Source organism: Palaemon carinicauda, chromosome 10 (genome assembly GCF_036898095.1).
Source record: "Palaemon carinicauda isolate YSFRI2023 chromosome 10, ASM3689809v2, whole genome shotgun sequence".
In the NCBI taxonomy this organism is placed as follows: domain Eukaryota; kingdom Metazoa; phylum Arthropoda; class Malacostraca; order Decapoda; family Palaemonidae; genus Palaemon; species Palaemon carinicauda.
In genome coordinates, this window is record NC_090734.1 from 114,285,195 (window position 1) to 114,305,194 (window position 20,000).

The 20,000-nt window shown below is 33.1% G+C and overlaps 1 pseudogene; it reads left to right on the forward strand.

Annotated features, from left to right (window-relative positions):
* LOC137648192 (uncharacterized) overlaps positions 1 to 20,000 on the forward strand; it is a 599,743-nt pseudogene that overhangs the window by 1,104 nt on the left and 578,639 nt on the right.

Sequence of the window (20,000 nt, forward strand, 5' to 3'; positions counted from 1 at the left end):
AACTGTTGAATAGATGAACCCCTTTGCAGTAAAACTGACATTTGTCTCTTCATACGTGTATACAGAAGGCACTACCGGGTAATCGCCGTCCTGGGGTTACACGTCCTGCTCAAACTCTTTAGTTTCTTGTATTGTCTGCAACCTTACCATCCTTGTGAACTAAGGAGTGGGGTTTGGGGAAGCCAATAGGTCCTGGTGATACATCAGAAGCCACTGCCTGGCCTTCCCTGGTCCTACCTTGGGTGGAGAGGGGCCTTGGGCGCTGATCGTATGCATAGGCTATATGGTCAGTCCTTATGACATTGTTATAGTAACTAGGGCAATATCACTTGCCTCTGCCATTCACGAGTGGCTTTTAAACCATTCATCTGTAAGTGAAACATGCTTTTGCGTTTCTCGGATATAAAGTACAGCATTTCCAGTTAGTCTTTCACAATATCTATCAGAGTTTTTTATGCTTTTCTATCCTCCTGCTTCTTATGAGGGCAGAAAGTGAGACTAAGTACTCATACAAACAACGCAGGGTCGTAAACATAGGCCTACATGATATAACTTAAATAAAACTAGGGTTGAAGTATTTCTTTAAGAATTTGAAATATGCCTTTATTTATATCCAATATATATATATATATATATATATATATATATATATATATATATATATATATATATATATATATATATATATATAATGTTTTCCCATTGTTCGTTGATGCCACTGATAAGGCTATAGTACAAACTCAGATCAAGCCTTTTCTTTTTTAATTTCGTGGCTGTAATAAATATTTTACGCTCATGACGTGTCAGCTGTCTTGATTTCACATACACACACACACACACACACACACACACATATATATATATATATATATAAATATATATATATATATATATATATATATATATATATATATATATATATATATATATATATATATATATATATATGAAAACATAAAATGTAAATAAATACAAAAAGATTCACATGTAAACATATACAGTAAGAAGAAAACCCATGTGGTCTTATGTGATCGATTTCAAGTCACATAAAAGAAACTGAAGGCAGCGTAAAATTTAAATGTTCACGGTTAGCAGTGCAATTCTTTCAACCAGCGGGACCTGGTGACAAGCTGGAGTTTTCGATCACCTAGACTCACGGGTGGTCTCTCAAACATGAAATTATCATGAATAATCATGAATAATTCATCCGGCAACAAAGGTCTATCGCTTCAACTCTTTTTATCATTAATGTTATTATATTTTCGTCATCATCGTCATCATCTCCTACGCCTTTTGACGCAAAGGGCCTCATCATTATTATTATTATTATTATTATTATTATTATTGTTATTATTATTATTATTACTTGCTAAGCTACAACCCTAGTTGGAAAAGCAGGATGCTACAAGCCCAGGGGCTCCAACAGGGAAAATAGTCCAGTCAGGAAAGGAAACAAGGAAAAGATAAATATAAACTATATAAACTTTAACAAAACAAGTGGAAGGGAAATTAGATAGTGTGCCCAAGTGTACTTTTAAGTAAGAGAACTCTAACCCAAGACAGTGGAAGACCATGGTACAGAGGCTATGGCACTAGTCAAGACTAGAGAACAATGGTTTGATTTTGGAGTGTCCTCCTCCTAGAATAACTGCTTATCATAGCTAAAGAGTCTCTTCTACCCTTACCAAGAGGAAAGTAGCCACTGAACAATTACAGTGTTTGGTAATCCCAGTGTTTTCAGGTGTATGAGGACAGAGGAGAATCTGTCTAGAATAGGCCAGACTATTCGGTGCGTGTGTGGGCAAAGGGAAAGGGAACCGTAACCAGTGAGAAATATTTCCAAGCAAACATTTATGCATACCAAGATTAGAAGCTTTAATATTTGACCAAATTCACAGAGTAGAGTGCACATTTCAGAAAAAAAAAAAGGAAACAGGATGCAGAACAAAATAATCAAGAAACAAATGCAAATCAGTATAGGTCTACATAAATAGAAATGCATATAAGAAATAATTGCAAAGTTGCAAGCCTCGTTCAGGTAGTATTACGAGTTCCCTTTAACTTTAATATCAACGTTTAAACAGGCTTAAGGAATATCGAAGATGAATGTAAAATCAATCCCATTTTGATTCCCCAGATTCACAACCGCATTCACCCGATGATTCCGTTAATATTTGAATATTTGACAGAGCCTAGCGAGACTTTTGACCTTATGCTGCATATTAATACATTGTGTAATGCTACATTGAAACTATAAGTCAATTTATTTCAGTGAGGCAGAATTGCACCAACTCGCAGGGGCGCCCTTCTAGATCGGAAAGGTTTCCTAACAGCTGATTGGTCGGAAGTATTTTTTGTCCGAATACCATCATTTTCACATAAATACCAAGTAAAGTGAATCTAAACTTATTTACTGATCTAAATTTCTCCTTTAGACATATGTTTTGTCAATAAATAATGTAAAGTATTGTGATGGTGAGTCTAAATTCAATAACACCCGCCGAAGTCAACGACAATAGCTTGTTTACGGATGCACGCTGCATGAATTTGTAACTTTTCACATATTTTAACTTAAATTGTGATAAATATCACTAAGTATAAGAAAAACGTGTTATAAAATTTCTTTGAATACCAAAATCTACTAAAAGCGTGGAATTGTTGAAACTTGCTATTGGTGAAAATAGCGGTTTAGGTAGAAGCAGGACCGAAGCATTAAACTCTTAAACGCCGGAGAGGGAATGGAAGGGAGAAGGAGGGATTATTATTATTATTATTATCATTATTATTATTATTATTATTATTATTATTATTATTATTATTATTGTTGTTGTTGTTGTTGATTGTCAAGCTATAACCCTTGTTGGAAAAGCAGAATGTTGTAAGCCCAGGAGGAGAACAGGGAAAATAGCCCAGTGAGGAAAGGAAACAAGGAAAAATAAAATATTTCAAGAAGACTAACATTAGAAGAAACATCTATATAAACTATAAAAACAAGTAGACAAGAGGAAGAGAAATGAGATAGAATAGTGTGCCCGAGTGTACCCTCAAGCAAGAGAACTCTCAAGATAAGACAGTGGAAGACCATGGTACAGAGCCTATGGCACTATCCAAGATTAGAGAACAATGGTTTGATTTTGGAGTATCCTTTTAGAAGAGCTGTTTACCATAGCTAAAGAGTCTCTTCTACCCTTACCAAGAGGAAAGTAGCCACTGAACAATTATAGTGCAGTAGTTAACCCCTTGGGTGAAGAAGAATTGTTTGGTAATTTCAGTGTTGTCAGGTGTATGAGGACAGAGGAGAATATGTAAAGAATAGGCCAGACTATAGTGTGTGTGTGTGTGTGTGTGTGTGTGTAGGCAAAGGGAAAATGTACCGTAACCAAAGTGAAGGATACACCTGTCTGGCCCGTCAAAGGATCCCATAATACAGTATCTCAACGGGTGGCTGGTGCCCTGGCCAACCCACTACCTACAATATTGCGATTGTAACTCGGTGGTGAAATTATGAATTCGTTCAATTGTGATTTTTATGCAATTTATACAAAATTATAGTATCCTCAAACCGAAAATATAGCTATTAATAAAATCTAAACCTCTACGAAAAAAATAGCAAACCCTTTCTATACGGACTTACATCGTAGGTCTATGATTAAGTCTGTATAGCAAGGGTTTGGTATTTTTTTTTTCGTAAAGGTTCAGAGTTTTGAGTATTGTGTAAAATATGTAGTTTATACACATGGTAAATTGATCAGTGAAGTACACACACATGCATGTATGTGTTCCAACATCTCCGCTGAAGTCTCTCTTATCACTTTCTATACGGACTTCCATCATAGAGCTATGATGGAAGTCCGTGTAGAAAGGTTTAAATTTTTCTAACAGCAATATTTTTGGTTTGAAGATTCTGTAGTGTCGCATAAATTGCATAAAAATCACAATTAAACGAAATCATAATTTTACCACCAATTACAGTCGCAATATCCCTCCTTCCTCCTTTCCATTCCCTCTTCGGTGTTGGACAGCTTCTACCTAACGGCTATTTTCACCAATTGCGAGTTTTATTAATTCTACGTTTTTAGTAGATTATGGTATTCAAAGAAAGTTTGTAATATATTTATCTTATGCTTAATGTACTTTATCCCAATTTATGTTAAAATATGTGTAGTCACAAAATTAGGCCTATGCAGCGTGCATCCGAAAACAAGCTCCTGTTGTTGACTTAGGCGGGTGTTGTTATTAAATTTAGATTTACCATCACGATACTTTATAATATATTTATTCGTTAACATAATTCAATGACAAAACCTATATCAGAGGGGGAAATTTAGGTTAGTAAATAAGTTTCGATTCACTTAACTTAGTAATCGGACAAAAATACTTCAGACCATCCAGCTATTAGGAAACTTTTCCGAGCTAAAAGGGCACCTCTGCGAGTCGGTGCAAATCTGCCTCGCTAAAATAAATTGACTATAGGTATTATTTGCAACGTGTATCATCAAAATGATCTTGTTCGTACAGGATATCCTGACATAAGTCCTTCTTTATAGTGTATATATGAAAGATCTGTTTTAATGTTGTTACTGTTCTTAGATTTTTTTTATTGTTTTAATGTTGTTATTGTTCTTGAAATATTTTATTGTTTTAATGTTGGTACCGTTCTTCCAATATTTTTTTAATTTTCTTATAGCCTAGTTTATTAATTTCCCTTTTTGCTTTTCTCACTGGGCTACTTTTCCTTGTCGGAGCCCTTGGGCTTATAGCATCCTGCTTTTCATACTTGGGTTGTAGCTTGGCTAGTAATAATAATAAGATACTCCCCCCATCCATTTTTATGAAAGCAGCATCGTAGCACTTTGATGTGTCTATTTTTGGCAAAGCTTCTCCAGGTCGAAGTTGCCTTTCACTAGATTAAAAAGCAATTGTGTTTTCTTTATTGACAATCTGTCTGGAGATTAATTTCAACAGGACAGTATTACTGTCGTCTTAGTGTCTTTACCTCTTGGGTAGCTAGCTATGTGCCAAATATTTATTGCATCAATAACCCTCTCTCTCTCTCTCTCTCTCTCTCTCTCTCTCTCTCTCTCTCTCTCTCTCTCTGTGTGTGTGCGTGTGTGTTGCATGGCCTTCAGTACCACTCATTCTTAAGAGCGTTATGAATGTTGAGGGTGTTCCATTTGCGATATTGTATCCTCAAAACACTGTTATTTCCTAGTTTTCCATCTTTTTATCTTTATTATTTTAATCTACATTTGATTTTACTCAGGTTTTCTCTTTATTGTCTGAGGAGTATAATCTTGATAGTTTTAGTGGGAGTAAGTTATTTGATGTGTTCCATAGAAGTGAATGCACGAAAATTAATTTTCAAAGAGTTATCGAAGCGTTATCGAAATCGTTATATCAGAAATTTCCCATATTCGCTAGTGAAATCAACAATAGTTCTTTTGGTTGTATGGGTAGCAATTTAAGGAAGCAGTTGATAAGCATAGAAATCATACACCTTCGTTTTCAAATGCAACGCTTCACAACGGGAGGTGGATATTAGTGATAACACAATTAACTCAATAGTGAAGAACCGTCACCATAGCGTAGGCATTATTTTTTTTTTTTTGGTCAGGTTTTTTTTTTTTTTTTTTTTTTTTTTTTTTTTTTTCTTAAATTCGCTTACGTAATCCAAGTCTTTTCATAATCTCTTTTGATATCACCGTGGTTCGATAATCTTCGTTTTCATATCCTAAAACACATCAAAGCAGAGGCCTTTCAGGAAGGAAGATTTTTTAAATAGTGTTATATATTGTTGATTTCATTTATTTGTACTAACATTAGTCGAAAGTTTACGACTAATTCATAAAATAAGAATATTGCTACACAATTTCAAGGAAGTTGAACAACACCATTACAGAGGTAGAACAAGGTAAAAGTTGTTAGCATTTTAATCTTTTGTACCTTAGGCCTACACGTGATTACTGTAAACCTTAGTAAATGATAGAATATATTTTAAATGGAGTGCATGGTAATGTTATCGTATTGAAAAATGCTATAAGATCAACATTCATTTAAATCAGTTTTTGGTTTTAAGTAAATTGTTATGTTAACGAGTACCAAGTGAACAGAATGGTAACTTCGAGCTAACCACTAGCATGTTCCATGATTATTATGTGGAATGTTTTATTGCCTATCATACCACCACATTTGAAGAGTTGGTATGTTATCAGTAATTATTTAAACTATTCATTATCTTGGAATTTTTATATAACTTGCCTTTGTACTTTGATAAATGGTGAAGTTGTCTCATACAATATAGGAATATAGGTGTAAAGAGCTAAACTAGTTCGATAATCTATAGAGCATCAGTCTTATCGAAAATAGATACTGTTAGGCTAATATGTAGGTCAAGATCTGAAGCTACTTTGAAGTCTTTAGGTCCTATGCACGCTCGAGATCTAAGCCTTTGTAATAGAGCCCCCAATATGTCAGTTTTGATATGAAAATGGGGAGCCACCTTTGTCCTTGTACCGAAATTTTATACAATGCGTAGTGCGTTCAAGATCCTATCCACTAATTCTCCAACAAAGAAGCCCTTATAAGCAATCATGAACCGCCATTCCTACTAAGAGTATATAGGCTACTACCACCATCTACAAACATCAGAATGAACCTTATTCTTTACTCCACCTTGGATCATAAAGAAAACAAGATGTCCTCGTCTTTTTCATTTATCAAAGAAATATAGTAATAATTCTAGCCACCATAAACGGCATACTGTACATTGGAACACATTAAAAGGAAAGGTCCTCACTATACTTTATATACCGATCGCTATAAATCTTCAATGAGTGTTGGCTGTGCTGCAGTATCCTTAGACAAAACATGCCAGCTCTCGTTACCTTGTGAAGCACCAGTATTTACATAAAGACTGTATGTGATTTTTACTAGCAATGGACTTAGTTAGGACAATTGAAGATGGGGGTAATATCAAGTTTGTTATTCATTTCGATTCCAGGAGTGCCATAGAAGCCCACAAAGACCATCTAATATTACAAATGAAAGAGCTTCTTAACAAATTCTATTCTAAAGGGGCTATTATGGAAATATACTTGATTCTGGCCCATGTTGGAGTATTTTTTAATGAAAAAGAAGTTGCTGCTAAATCCGCCATAATTTTACCACAACTCGGCATTAAACTCCCCATTAAGAACTGCCACTACAATGAAGCATTACGTAGTAAAAAAAATGGCAAAATTTTGAGAATAGTGAACTATAGAATAATGTATTGAAACCAATAAAACCGATTGTCTCACCATGGGAATCTTCAAGTTGGAAGGAAAGGAGGGTAAAAGTAATTTTAACAAGATTGTGATTTTGTCATACAAGATTGACCCATGGATTTTTTATGTGCACACCTCACGAATCATCTACACACACTCACATACAAACACACACACACGCGCGCATATATGTATATATATTTTATTTGCTATTCCTTTATTTCATTTCCTCACTGGGCTACTTTCGCTATTGGAGCCCTTGTCCTTGTAGCATTCTGATTTTTCAATCAGGGTTGTAGCTTAGCTAGTAATTATAGAGATAATAATAAAAATAATATATATATGTATATATATACATATATATATATATATATATATATATATATATATATATATATATATATATATATATATATATATGTGTGTGTGTGTGTGTGTGTGTGTGTGTGTGTGTAATCTCCACGATCTCTCGTTTCCCAAAGAGTCTTTAGAGGTGAGATTACTAGACTTATGCCCCTTTTCTAAACCTCAGAAAATACAGACACCTTTTCTTACAGCTAGTCTAACCTATGAGCGATAGTTTGGGAATATGAACTACAAAAGAAAGAAAAAAATTACGAGAGGGGAATATTAGCTACAGTTATTCATTAATTTTTAAGCTCGTTTTACGAAATAAAAAGGTTAACAATATCTATATTCTTGTGCATTATCCGGATACACAAAGACAATAGAAGACAGATTAAAGTGGCCTGAAGCCTACGAGTCCTCTTCACCTAATGGCCAACTGTGGTGGCATTTCCAGACTTCCTCATATCCTCCTCATCTTTGTTCTAATTGCATCAGAGGAATTTCAGTGATATGTGAATAAAAGGTAACTTTCTAAACGGATTACATAAGAACACCAAATTTTGGATATCATAGCCAGCATGAGATGTACGAGATTTTTGGTGTTGTTAGGTAGTGCGCACGCGCACACACACACACACACACGCACACACACACACACACACACACACACACACACATATATATATATATATATATATATATATATATATATATATATATATATATATGTGTGTGTGTGTGTGTGTGTGTGTTAGTAAGTATAATCGTGTAAAACTAACAATAATACACATGGAGTTTGAGATCAAAAGAGAGAGAGAGAGAGAGAGAGAGAGAGAGAGAGAGAGAGAGAGAGAGAGAGAGAGAGAGAGTTATCATAACCAGACTCTGGAATTCGGTAGTAAATCCGGAGTATATGAAACCTATCTCTCCTACGACTGGCGTAAAATCTCGTTGGCATTTTCATGACGGCTTCGTAAGGGGGGTCTGAAGCGGGGCCGGAATCTTTCATCATGTGGTTAGCGTTTCACTTATCAGGTAATTGACACGTAAGGCTCATTACCGCCCAAGATGGAGGGTTGATTGGCCCTAGTATTTCTTTAATTAGTCATCGGTTCGGATGACTCCAAGTTGGATCGAAGTGAATGGACTCTTGACGTTACTTAAGGAGAAACCGTTTTAGCGTAAAAACTTTTCCTATTATTATTATTATTATTATTATTATTATTATTATTATTATTATTAATTGCCAAGCTACAACCCAAGTTGGTAAAGCATAATGCTATAAGCCCAGGGGCTGCAATATGGAAAATAGCCTAGTGAGGAAAGGAAACAAGAAAAAAAAATATTTTAAAACAATAACATCAAAATAAATATATTCTATAGAAACTATAAAAACTTTACCTTTACCAAAGCAAGTGTAAGAGAAATAAGATAGAATAGTGTGTCCGACTGTACCCTCAAGCAAGAGAACTCTAACCCAAGACAGTGGAAGACAGAGGCTCTGGCACTATTCCATGTTTGGGAGAATTATGCTTATTTTTCTTTATATCCTTAAAATCTCTTTCGTTATATCGACAAATATTTTTTTTACAGTTTTTAGGTAACCCAAATTTTCACAAATAATCCAACTTAGGCCTATATTAGGCCTTGTTTATGTATTTAGGTCAAGGCAGCGTTTATTAACATCTCCCTGGAGTATTTTCAGTATGCAAGTCACATACGTTTACCATATTGAAGTAACACGTACAATTACCAATTAGTTCTCAGATCCATGTGTGGATCTTCAAATACACAGACAAACAAACAATGATGTATGCGCATGGATATGTTTATGTCCGTATATATATATATATATATATATATATATATATATATATATATATATATATATATTTATGTATATATAGATAGATAGATATAATATACATAAACAGTATATAATATATATATATATATATATATATATATATATATATATATATATATATATATATATATATATATATATATATATATATAGTTTATAATATATAGATATATATTATATATGTATATATATATATATATGTATATATATATATATATATATATATATATATATATATATATATATATATATATATATATATATATATATAAACTTCCTTAATCATCATGAATAATAATGATAATTATTATTAGTATTATTATTATTATTATTATTATTATTATTATTATTATTATTATTATTATTATTATTATTATTATTATATTAACAGCTTGCTGGTGTGAACCGTATCATTTAGGTTAAAGGAATTATAATATTGGATGGAAGTCCAGAATTATTCTAGTAGAAATTATAGGTCTCTGTTCCTTTTACCTCCCGGCAATTTTCACCAATAGCGTGTTTAATTAATTCCATGATTTTATTAGTTTCTGATATTCAAAGAAATTTTATAATATGTTTTCCTTATGCTTATTGCAATTTATCAGAATTTGTTAAAATAAGTGAAAGGTTACAAAGTATATACAGCATGTATCCGAAAACAAGCCACTGTCGTTGACTTCGTCAGGTGGTGTTATTAAATTTGGACTTACCATCATAGTACTTTATGATTTTTTATTCGTTAACATTATTCCTAAACAAAGCATATATCTGAGGGAGAAATGTAGTTTAGTAAATGAGTTTCGATTCACATTACTTGGTAATTATTTGAACACAATGATGCTATTATGACAATATACTTCTGACTTGTCAGCTATTAGGAAAAATTTCCCAGCTTAAAGGGCACCCCTGCGAGCGAGTATAAAACTGCCTCATTAAAAGAAAATGAGTATACGTGTTAATTGGGTCATCTGGGGGATGGGGAAGTTGGATAAAACTTGCTAGTATGTAAGACAGTAGTCTCACTAGGTAAATCCCGTAATGCAGTTAGCTCTTAGATTCCGACTTCTTTTAGAGCCTCTGCTGGCGAGATTGATAGCGGTCTTGCCTTTCATATGATGAGACTCAGGTTCGATCCTAATATACGCAGATATATGTCAATAGGCGTAGGAGATGATGATGATACGCAATATATATATATAGTATATATATATATATATATATATATATATATATATATATATATATATATATATATCGCAATATATATATAGTATATATATATATATATATATATATATATATATATATATATATATATATATATATATATATATATATATATATATATATATGCGTATGTGTATAGGTCCTTCACTTTCCCTCTTTTTATATAGAAAGTTAGATACTTCAATTGAATTCCAAGAAAAACCTTTCCAACAAGCGCAAAGTAATTTGCATGCCAAAGCAACCTGGTGTCGGTATAAGGGCACGGAGAATCTATGCTAATTTTTCGAAATCTTTTAACTGCAGGAGCCAAATAACATGGCCATTGATGACCAAGTCATGACGCGGCCAAATTTGTTGATTGGCTTTGTAACTAAATTTTAACTAACAAGTTTAATTAAAAACTACCATTATGATATTGTGTTCATTTTCGTCTTGTATAAAATCATTAGGGATTTGCACTTAGGTTCCGATAGCTTTTAGTGTTTTTGGTGGCATGATGGATAGCGACCTTGCCAGTTACTTGGAGTCTAGGGTTCGATCCCAGTATGAGATAGAAATTGATTTCTGTTAGGGGGTATTTGGGATTAAACACCATCAACTTGTTGACCTAGTTAGAAATTTGAGTAGGACTCGCTGATGTTTAAGACAGTGGTCTCGCCAGGTAAATCATGAAATACAATGAGCACAAAGTTTTCTTTCATCTTGTTTAGGAACTTCTCCAATATAGATTTTGTTAAATTACTGTTCATTTAATTTTTGCTTGCTTCCATTTCGTCATGGAACTGAGAGTGCCTATTTTGTATTTCTAATATATATATATACATATATCCACCACGTATTATTAGATATGTACAGTAGTTAATTCCAACTATCATGCCTTTTCTGTGGTAAAGTATTATAAACGTTTTACATATTATGGATGATTTTCCAAATGTTATAGTAGAAGCTGTGAAACTTCTGAAGCCCAGACTTGCTTCATATATACTGTGGTTTATTTGTTGTTTATTCAGTTTATTAGAATCAAATTATATTTTCTTATTTAATCTTTACTTTTCAATTTTATTTTATGTAATGGAAGCTTTCTTTACTAGTTCACTTCGGTTTGAAGCGTTTGCTGTTCCAACTACTACTACTACTACTACTTTACACATTTGCAGAATGGTAACAGAAATTCACGGGAAAATATAGGAAGCTATTATTTTAGAAACGGCTGTATTTAAGTCCATTAGTACTGATAGTAGTTTCAATAATGTGGACCCTTTCCTTTTGAAAGGCCCAAGTTTCTTAAAAGTCTAGTTTGCCAGACAGAAATATCGTGATGAAGAAGAATGAGTCCTTTTAAGCACATGGAAGAGTTTACAAAGGCATAATGACGGACATGCAAATTAGGGAACGGGCCACTGGAGTTTATTCGTAGATCCTCTGGGGCTTGTGTCAAGGGTCACACCAAAATTATAGGGCAATGGATGCGAAATTTGTTCAGCAGTTGTAAGCGGTTAGCGGTACGTTAACGTCAAGGCGAGTGAGTGCGAGATTTCTTGGGTGAAAAAGAAAAAATATATAACAATTGGAAAGTTTTAAGAAGTATCAAGGTGCTACATTATATAAGAGTATCTACTCTGTTATAAAGTCAATGCATGAGGGAAATAGTACTTTGAGCTATGCCTACAGGGTTATATTGATTGCACTACAATCATTATAGGAATCTGTGTTCTTGGTATAAGTGACCTATATTTAGGAAGAGATAGCATGGTGTTTTTCTTTTGTTACCTCAACGAAGTTGGAAGGCTATATTTTCAGCTCTATTTGTGTATTTGTTTGTGAACAGCTTCCTGGCCACAATTTTAACCGTAATGAGTTCTTGTAGGGATTAACTGTTGTGTGAAATGCTGGAAAATGTTGAATTTTGGAAGGTCGAGGTCAAAGGTCAAGGTCACGGTCAAGCAAAATGTCAAATTCACGTAATCAGCCATAAGTTTGGACATCGTTGTCACAGACACTTCAGACTAGGTTCATATTAGAGTGTATGAAAATCCACCCCTGTAAATGCATGTTAAGGTCAAGGACGAGAAATAAGCTGCCGTGGCGGAGGTCTGCACTCTTCTGAGTGCTCCTCTAGGTGCGTTATGAAATAGAAGACTTTCTTGTTATCTAAGTGCTACGCTACTGTGGATTTGATAATAAACGAATAATAGGCCTATGCTATGTGAAATGTTGAATGCCTTGGAATGCATAGCCTATAATAAAATGACCGTGAAGGTCCTGTAGCGAGTAGGGTTCCTCTGCAGTATAGGAGCAGAAAGACAGCCTTTAAAGTAAAGTAAAGTAGATCTACTTGCAATAAAAATAACGCCAGTTATGATAAATAATTTTCATTGTAAACAATTATTAAGATGTAGGAGTCCCCATCATAGCTTTTGATCTCCTTCAGTCTTTGACTATGAGGCTACTCTGTCTGTCACTAAACATTTTTGTTTCATTAAGTGGGTGTAACTTCAGAAGATAGAACTTGTTATAAATGAAATTGTTTAGAAGGAAGGTCTAGAGTACAGGTTCCCCAGACCTTGTTCAGCAGGTTGCCACGTGTCTTGTATCACTCTGCTTCTTTCTGGCTTAAGGATTTTACATGTGGTTTATCTAATTACCTCCGCCAACGAATTTGGGAGGAGGTTATGTTTTCGCCCCTGTTTGTCTGTGAACAACCGGCCACAATTTTACTCATAGAGTAGTGAAACTTTCAGGGATTAATTGTGATGTTGAGACTTGGAAGTGATTCAATGTTGAAAATCAAGGCCAAGGTCAAGCAAAAGGACCGAATTAACCCTAACCTTAACCCCAAGTTCGCACATGGTTGTCACACTGACTTCAAACTTGTCTCGACCTTACTTTTCATACAGACTACCTTGGCTACGACTGTCTAGCCTAAGGGAAATAAGCTGACTTGGCGGAGGTCTGCACTCAGTGATTTTTCTATTTTATTCTGTCATTTTTGTTAAATGGTTTATTCCTTATTTCTTGATTTCTTTTCCCGTACGTGGATGATTTCGCAAGTAGGCCCCTTGGACATAATTATGGCATTTTGTTTTTTCAACTAAGGTTGCAGCATGGCATCTGATGATAATGATAATTTGTTTATAACTTCAACTTTAAAGATGAAAATAAACAATTTTGCATATGTATAATTATATATATATATATATATATATATATATATATATATATATATACACACACACACACACACACACACACACATATATATATATATATATATATATATATATATATATATATATATATATATATATATATGTGTGTGTGTGTGTGTGTGTGTGTTTGTGTGTGTGTGTGCGTATACACATATATGCATGTAATAAACTACAGGGTAAATGAAAATATTGAATGAATCCTAAATGGTTTCGTCTAAATGACATGTTGATGTCACATAAACGAAACTAGTCAGGATTCACTCATTCTAATTTTCCCGTGTTTTATTGAATCCAAGCATCACGTATTCGTTTGAGTTTTAAGCACACATATGTATAACCATATTTCTACACCATCATTAAAAATAGAATATTATAAGAAGTTCAATTATTGAATTGTCAAGTTGGCCCAAACACGCTTACTGTTCAAGAAGAAACCATTGTATTTATCTAACGTTTCTAAAGAATTGAACGTTCTGCAAACCCAATGAAATCGAAAGTTATTTAGTCAGCCTTTGTGTTGAAATGTGCATAAAAACAATTTGTTTTTATTAGCAATTGCCTCCCGACCACTTACTCTTACTGGTTTTTCGCTGCTTGCCTCATATGGCCGTCGCCATTTGGGGTAATTTATTCCATATTCAGGTTGTGTCAAGGCTCCTCTTCTACCTTTTTTTTTTTTCTTAAGGGAGCTTTCTGTTTTATTGGTTTTGTGGTTTTGCATATGTTTTATTTATCTGTATTTTTTTTCTTATTATGCAATTGTTTTTATTTATGTAACCCATTGTTTAATTACATTTAAATTTATCTCCAAGGAAATGAGAAAAAGTTATTGATTGTACCTTTGCTTTAGATTTTGGGCTTATATTTTTGTTTTGTCTTTTTTTCCCATTTATTGTTTTTAAATACGTGTTTTATTGCATTCCTCAAAATAAGCTGTATGTTTTAATAATAAGAAGAGATAGATTCCAAGAAGCGGTGGAATTCCTCGTCTTTTCCATTCCCTCTCTTAAGTAAAGGGCGTTGATGGGAGCTGTCAGTGCGATTGATTTAACCTTTCGTCATCTATTCGGTAGCAAATTTCTCTAGTCGGTCGTTTGGGTCACATCTTGTATCATAGGCCCACTCAAGTGATTGTCTTTAAAAGTCGTAGGCCTATGTAGTCTAGATACAGGCTGTCACATATTTGATATTCTACCGGATTTTTTTTTTTGTTATGTTTACTTATATTTTGTCAACTATTTTCATATAAATGTTTTGAAAGACTCAGATAATAAAAAGTCAGTAATTATAGTTAAGGTTACAATTTTATTTATTGTTTTGGAAAATAATTCATCATCTCCTCCTACGCCTATTGACGTAAAGGGCTTCGGTTAGATTTCGCCAGTCATCTATCTTGAGGTTTTAATTCAATACTTCTCCGCTCATCATCTCCCACTTCACGCTTCATAGTTCACAGACATGTAGGCCTGGGTCTTCCAACTCTTCTAGTGCCTTGTGGAGCCCAGTTAAAAGTTTTAAATAATCTCTCTTGGGGAATGCGATGAGCATGCCCAAACCATCTCCATCTACCCCTCACCATCTCATCCACATATGGCAGTCCAATTATTCTCTCTTATAGTTTCAATTTTAATCCTGTCCTGCATTTTAATTCCGAAATATTCTACTAAGGGCTTTGTTCTCAAATCTACTAAATCTTTTGGAAATTGTTTAATTGTCATTCCATAACTATATTTTCCCCTAATCCCAGAAATCAATGCAAAAATATTTTGGTACCGATTAATACACGTTTATGATGGGCTTCAAGTATTACCTGTTCTATTCCCTTTTCTTAATACATAGTTTAGAATGTTTAAAAACAGTTTGTTTTCAAGATCTTTACTACAGAGCTCTGGGATATTCGAAATAATTTCATTAATATATAGATGGTTTGTTAGTAGAGCTCACGATCAAGAAAGACCGTGGTACAGTTGTAGCCATATCAAAGAAATATACGGTTTAGTGGATTTCAGAGTCTATGAATTTTATAGAAGAAAATCTCCATATGTAGGTGGGTTACCGGCTCATTTCCATCTCACCTAAGTTAAAGTTTGTTTTATTTGTTAAAGAGTCCAGTTAATTCTAATTCCGACCTGCCCCCTTGATTTAAGATTAAAGGGCCCTGAGTAATACCAAGTACTACGAATCCTGACAAAATTCGGTTCATCTCCAACGAGTTGGACTAGAGAATTCTCCTAATTTTTTTTTTTTTTTTTTTTTTTTTTTTTTTTTTTTTTTTTTTTTTTTTTTTTTTTTAATAAGGATCTCTTAGTTTCTGCTACAGGAAGCTCCCCTTTTATAGTTTCCCGGTAACATTTAAGTTTTTACATCTCACCACCTTTGTGTTTAGATGTGTAATAGATGTCAACAATTCACTGTTTCGTCGGCAGTTTTTTCTTCTCGCACATCTTTTTCTTTATTTTTAAACTTCCCCTCTCCACTTCGAAAATAGCTTCTGTTAGTTAATCTAGTCTCGATTCCTACTCTCTTTTTTCTGTCTAGGTTTTTTAACACCCCCCCCTCCGATTTTTTTTTTTATTGATTACAGTGATAAAGTTATAAGGTGACTAGGACTAAAAATAATTCAAGACTGCAGTCTAGTCTTTTATTTGTTTATTTTGTTTTATCCAATCTGCGTTTCATTTGCCTCCACTAACGAAATGGGGAGGACGTTATGTTTTCGCCCTGGTTTGTCCGTTTGTCTGTTTCTTTGTTTGAAAACAACTTCCTGGCCACAATTTTACTCATAGAGTAGTCAAACTGTCAGGGATTAATTGTTATGTTGTGATGTGGAAGTGAATCAATTTTGAAAGTCCTATATCAAAGGTCAAGGTCGAGCAAAAGGTCGACTGAATTAACCCTAACCCTAACCCCAAGCTCGTACAAGGTTGTCACACAGATTTCAAATACGCCTACGGTCTCAATTAATTCTGGGAAAGGAAAACTGGTTTCGAGAAATAAGCTGCCATGGCGATCTGCACTCAGAGTACGTTTCTATTTAGAACTGTTTTTCCAACTGAATCACCTACAACATTAGGAGACGGAGAAGTTGAACAATTTTGTGTCATTATGTAACATTTTTGTATAAAGATGACATTGCTTTTATGGTTTTTATCCATAGGACTTAGATCATTTACCACAATTGATATAAAAATAATGTATTTTCTTTTTTTTATAGCTCTGAGACCAGTCAAGAAACGATTGTCGCAATTTTTTTACTACCTAATTCTTCCAGGAAACTCATAGTCCCTATATCAAGTACTTTTAAAATTTATACTTTGACGATGACTGTGTTTTGTATGATGCTTGCTATTGGGCAATGTAAAAAATATACACGTTTCATTTGTCGAAATTAATTATAAATAGCATTTATGAATTGACTAACTATAATTTACCAAACAAATAAATTCAGTTGACGCACTCTTCGGGAAAACCTTCAATTAGCTATCAATCTATCTAGTATCGAAATGAATAGTAAGGATAAAGAAACATTATACAATTAGTATTCCTTGGTAATTCATAGAAATAATGTTTTTTTCTAATAAAATCATATTCTTGTGAGACTCACTAAACATACAGTATTTCATCAAATATGAATTTCCAAGGAATTCTAACTATAATGCTTCTTTATCCTTACTATTCATTTCGATACTAGAGCGATTGATAGCTAGTTGAAGGTTTTCCCGAAGAGTGCGTCAACTGAATTTATTTGCTTGGTACATCATAGTTAGTCAAATCATAAATGCTATGTATAATTAGTTTCGACAAATGAAACGTGTATATTTTTTACATTGCCCAATAGCAAGCATCACAAAAAAAAAAAAAAAAAAAAAAAAAAAAAAAACAGTCATCGTCAAAGTATAAATTTTAAAAGTACTTGATATAGGGACTATGAGTTTCCTGGAAGAATTAGGTAGTAAAAAATTGCAACAATCGTTTCTTGACTGGTCTTGGTGCTATAAAAAAGTAAATACATTATTTTTATATCAATTGTGGTAAATGATCTAAGAACCATATAAGCTATGTCATCATAATCCTAGAAATGATACCTCCTACTTTCGTTCAGTTAACGAATTATTGTAAATTCAACAAGGCACTAAATCACAGTTTCATAAATTTGCATTTTACTGCTCTAAATATGCATTTGTTAATACTGGTAGGACCATCTGGTGAAATACTTTTCTTTTTAGAGAGAGTGGCATTTTACTTTTCTTAATCTCATTTTGTTTACCAGAAGCTCTCCCTGCCATGGTTATCTTAATTTTAATTACCGTCTATATATATATATATATATATATATATATATATATATATATATATATATATATATATATATATATATATATATATATATATATATATATATATACACACACACATATATATATACACACACACGCAAAGCTACAAAAAACAAATTCAGCAATTTCTAGTCCATTGTAGGACAAAGACCTCAGACATGTCCTTCTGCATATGTATATGAATATATATTACAATATATATTTATATAATATATATATATATATATATATATATATATATATATATATATATATATATATATATATATATATATATATATATACACACACTACGACAAAAATAACAAATGCAGCTATTTCTAGTCCACTGCAGGACAAAGGCCTCAGACATGTTTATATGTATATATAAACGTGTGTATATATATTATACATACATAGCCTACACACACGCAAAGCTACAAAAAACAAATTCAGCAATTTCTAGTCCACTGTAGGACAAAGACCTCAGACATGTCCTTCTACATATGTATATGAATATATATTACAATATATATTTATATAAAATATAATATATATACTGTATATATATATATATATATATATATATATATATATATATATATATATATATATATATATATATATATATATGTATATATATATACACACTACGACAAAAGTAACAAATGCAGCCATTTCTAGTCCACTGCAGGACAAAGGCCTCAGATATGTTTACATGTATATATATATATATATATATATATATATATATATATATATATATATATATATATATATATATACACCAGTATTGATAGTAACGTCAATAGAACAATAGAAAAGCCAGGAGTGACTGGAGAGGATATTTAGACATGAAAGCAGATGAGGCTGACAAAGCTATGAATTCAGGGAGTGGCTATAGTGTAAGAATTGCTCATAGAATTATTAATAAGTCTCTACTGGGGGAAAGAAGAATCATATACCAATAAACAAAGGTGGATCTTTTATAACAACAGAAGATGAAGAAAGACAACGTGGGATGGAACACTTTAATGAGGTCATGAATAGGAGATATGAAGGGAATAATTTTGTTGATATACCTGAAGCTGAGGAAGACCTTGATGTGTCCATCAATAAATTCAGTGTGTTTGGAGTCGAAGCTATCATTAAAAACTAAAGCTATAGAAAACCCCGGGATATGATGGAATAACTGCCGAGATGATATTGGCCAAAAATGACGTTACTCTCAGACTACTAAAAGTTTATTTTGTAGAATGTGTGGTGAAGAGGCAAAACCGGACCAATAGGAACTAGGAGTGTTGGTGAAAATGGCAAAAAAAAAAAAAAAAAAAAAAAAAGGACCTGATTGATTGCAATAATTAGAGAGGCATCACACTTACGTCAGTTGTCATAGAAATATATAGTATGCTTTTTCTAAAGAGACTAGAGAGAAAGATTGATGAAAACCTGAGAGATGAACAAGCAGGATTTAGAAAAGGTAGAAGTTGTACTGACCAAATTTTCATTTTAAGACATGCGGTACAGCAATATGTAAAATATAGAAATCCACTTGTGATGGCATTTGTGGACTATGAAGAAGCCTTTGATAGTGTGCACAGGCAAATTTCGTGGAGAGTCCTTCTTTAATATGGAGTTCCTCTTACGTATGTAAATTAGTTAATGTTAGCGGAGTCCTATCAAATTAATTTTAGATGAATAGTGGAGTACTCCAAGGGAATGTGTTGCCACCTATGTTGTTTATCCTCCTCATGGATTTTGTAATGCA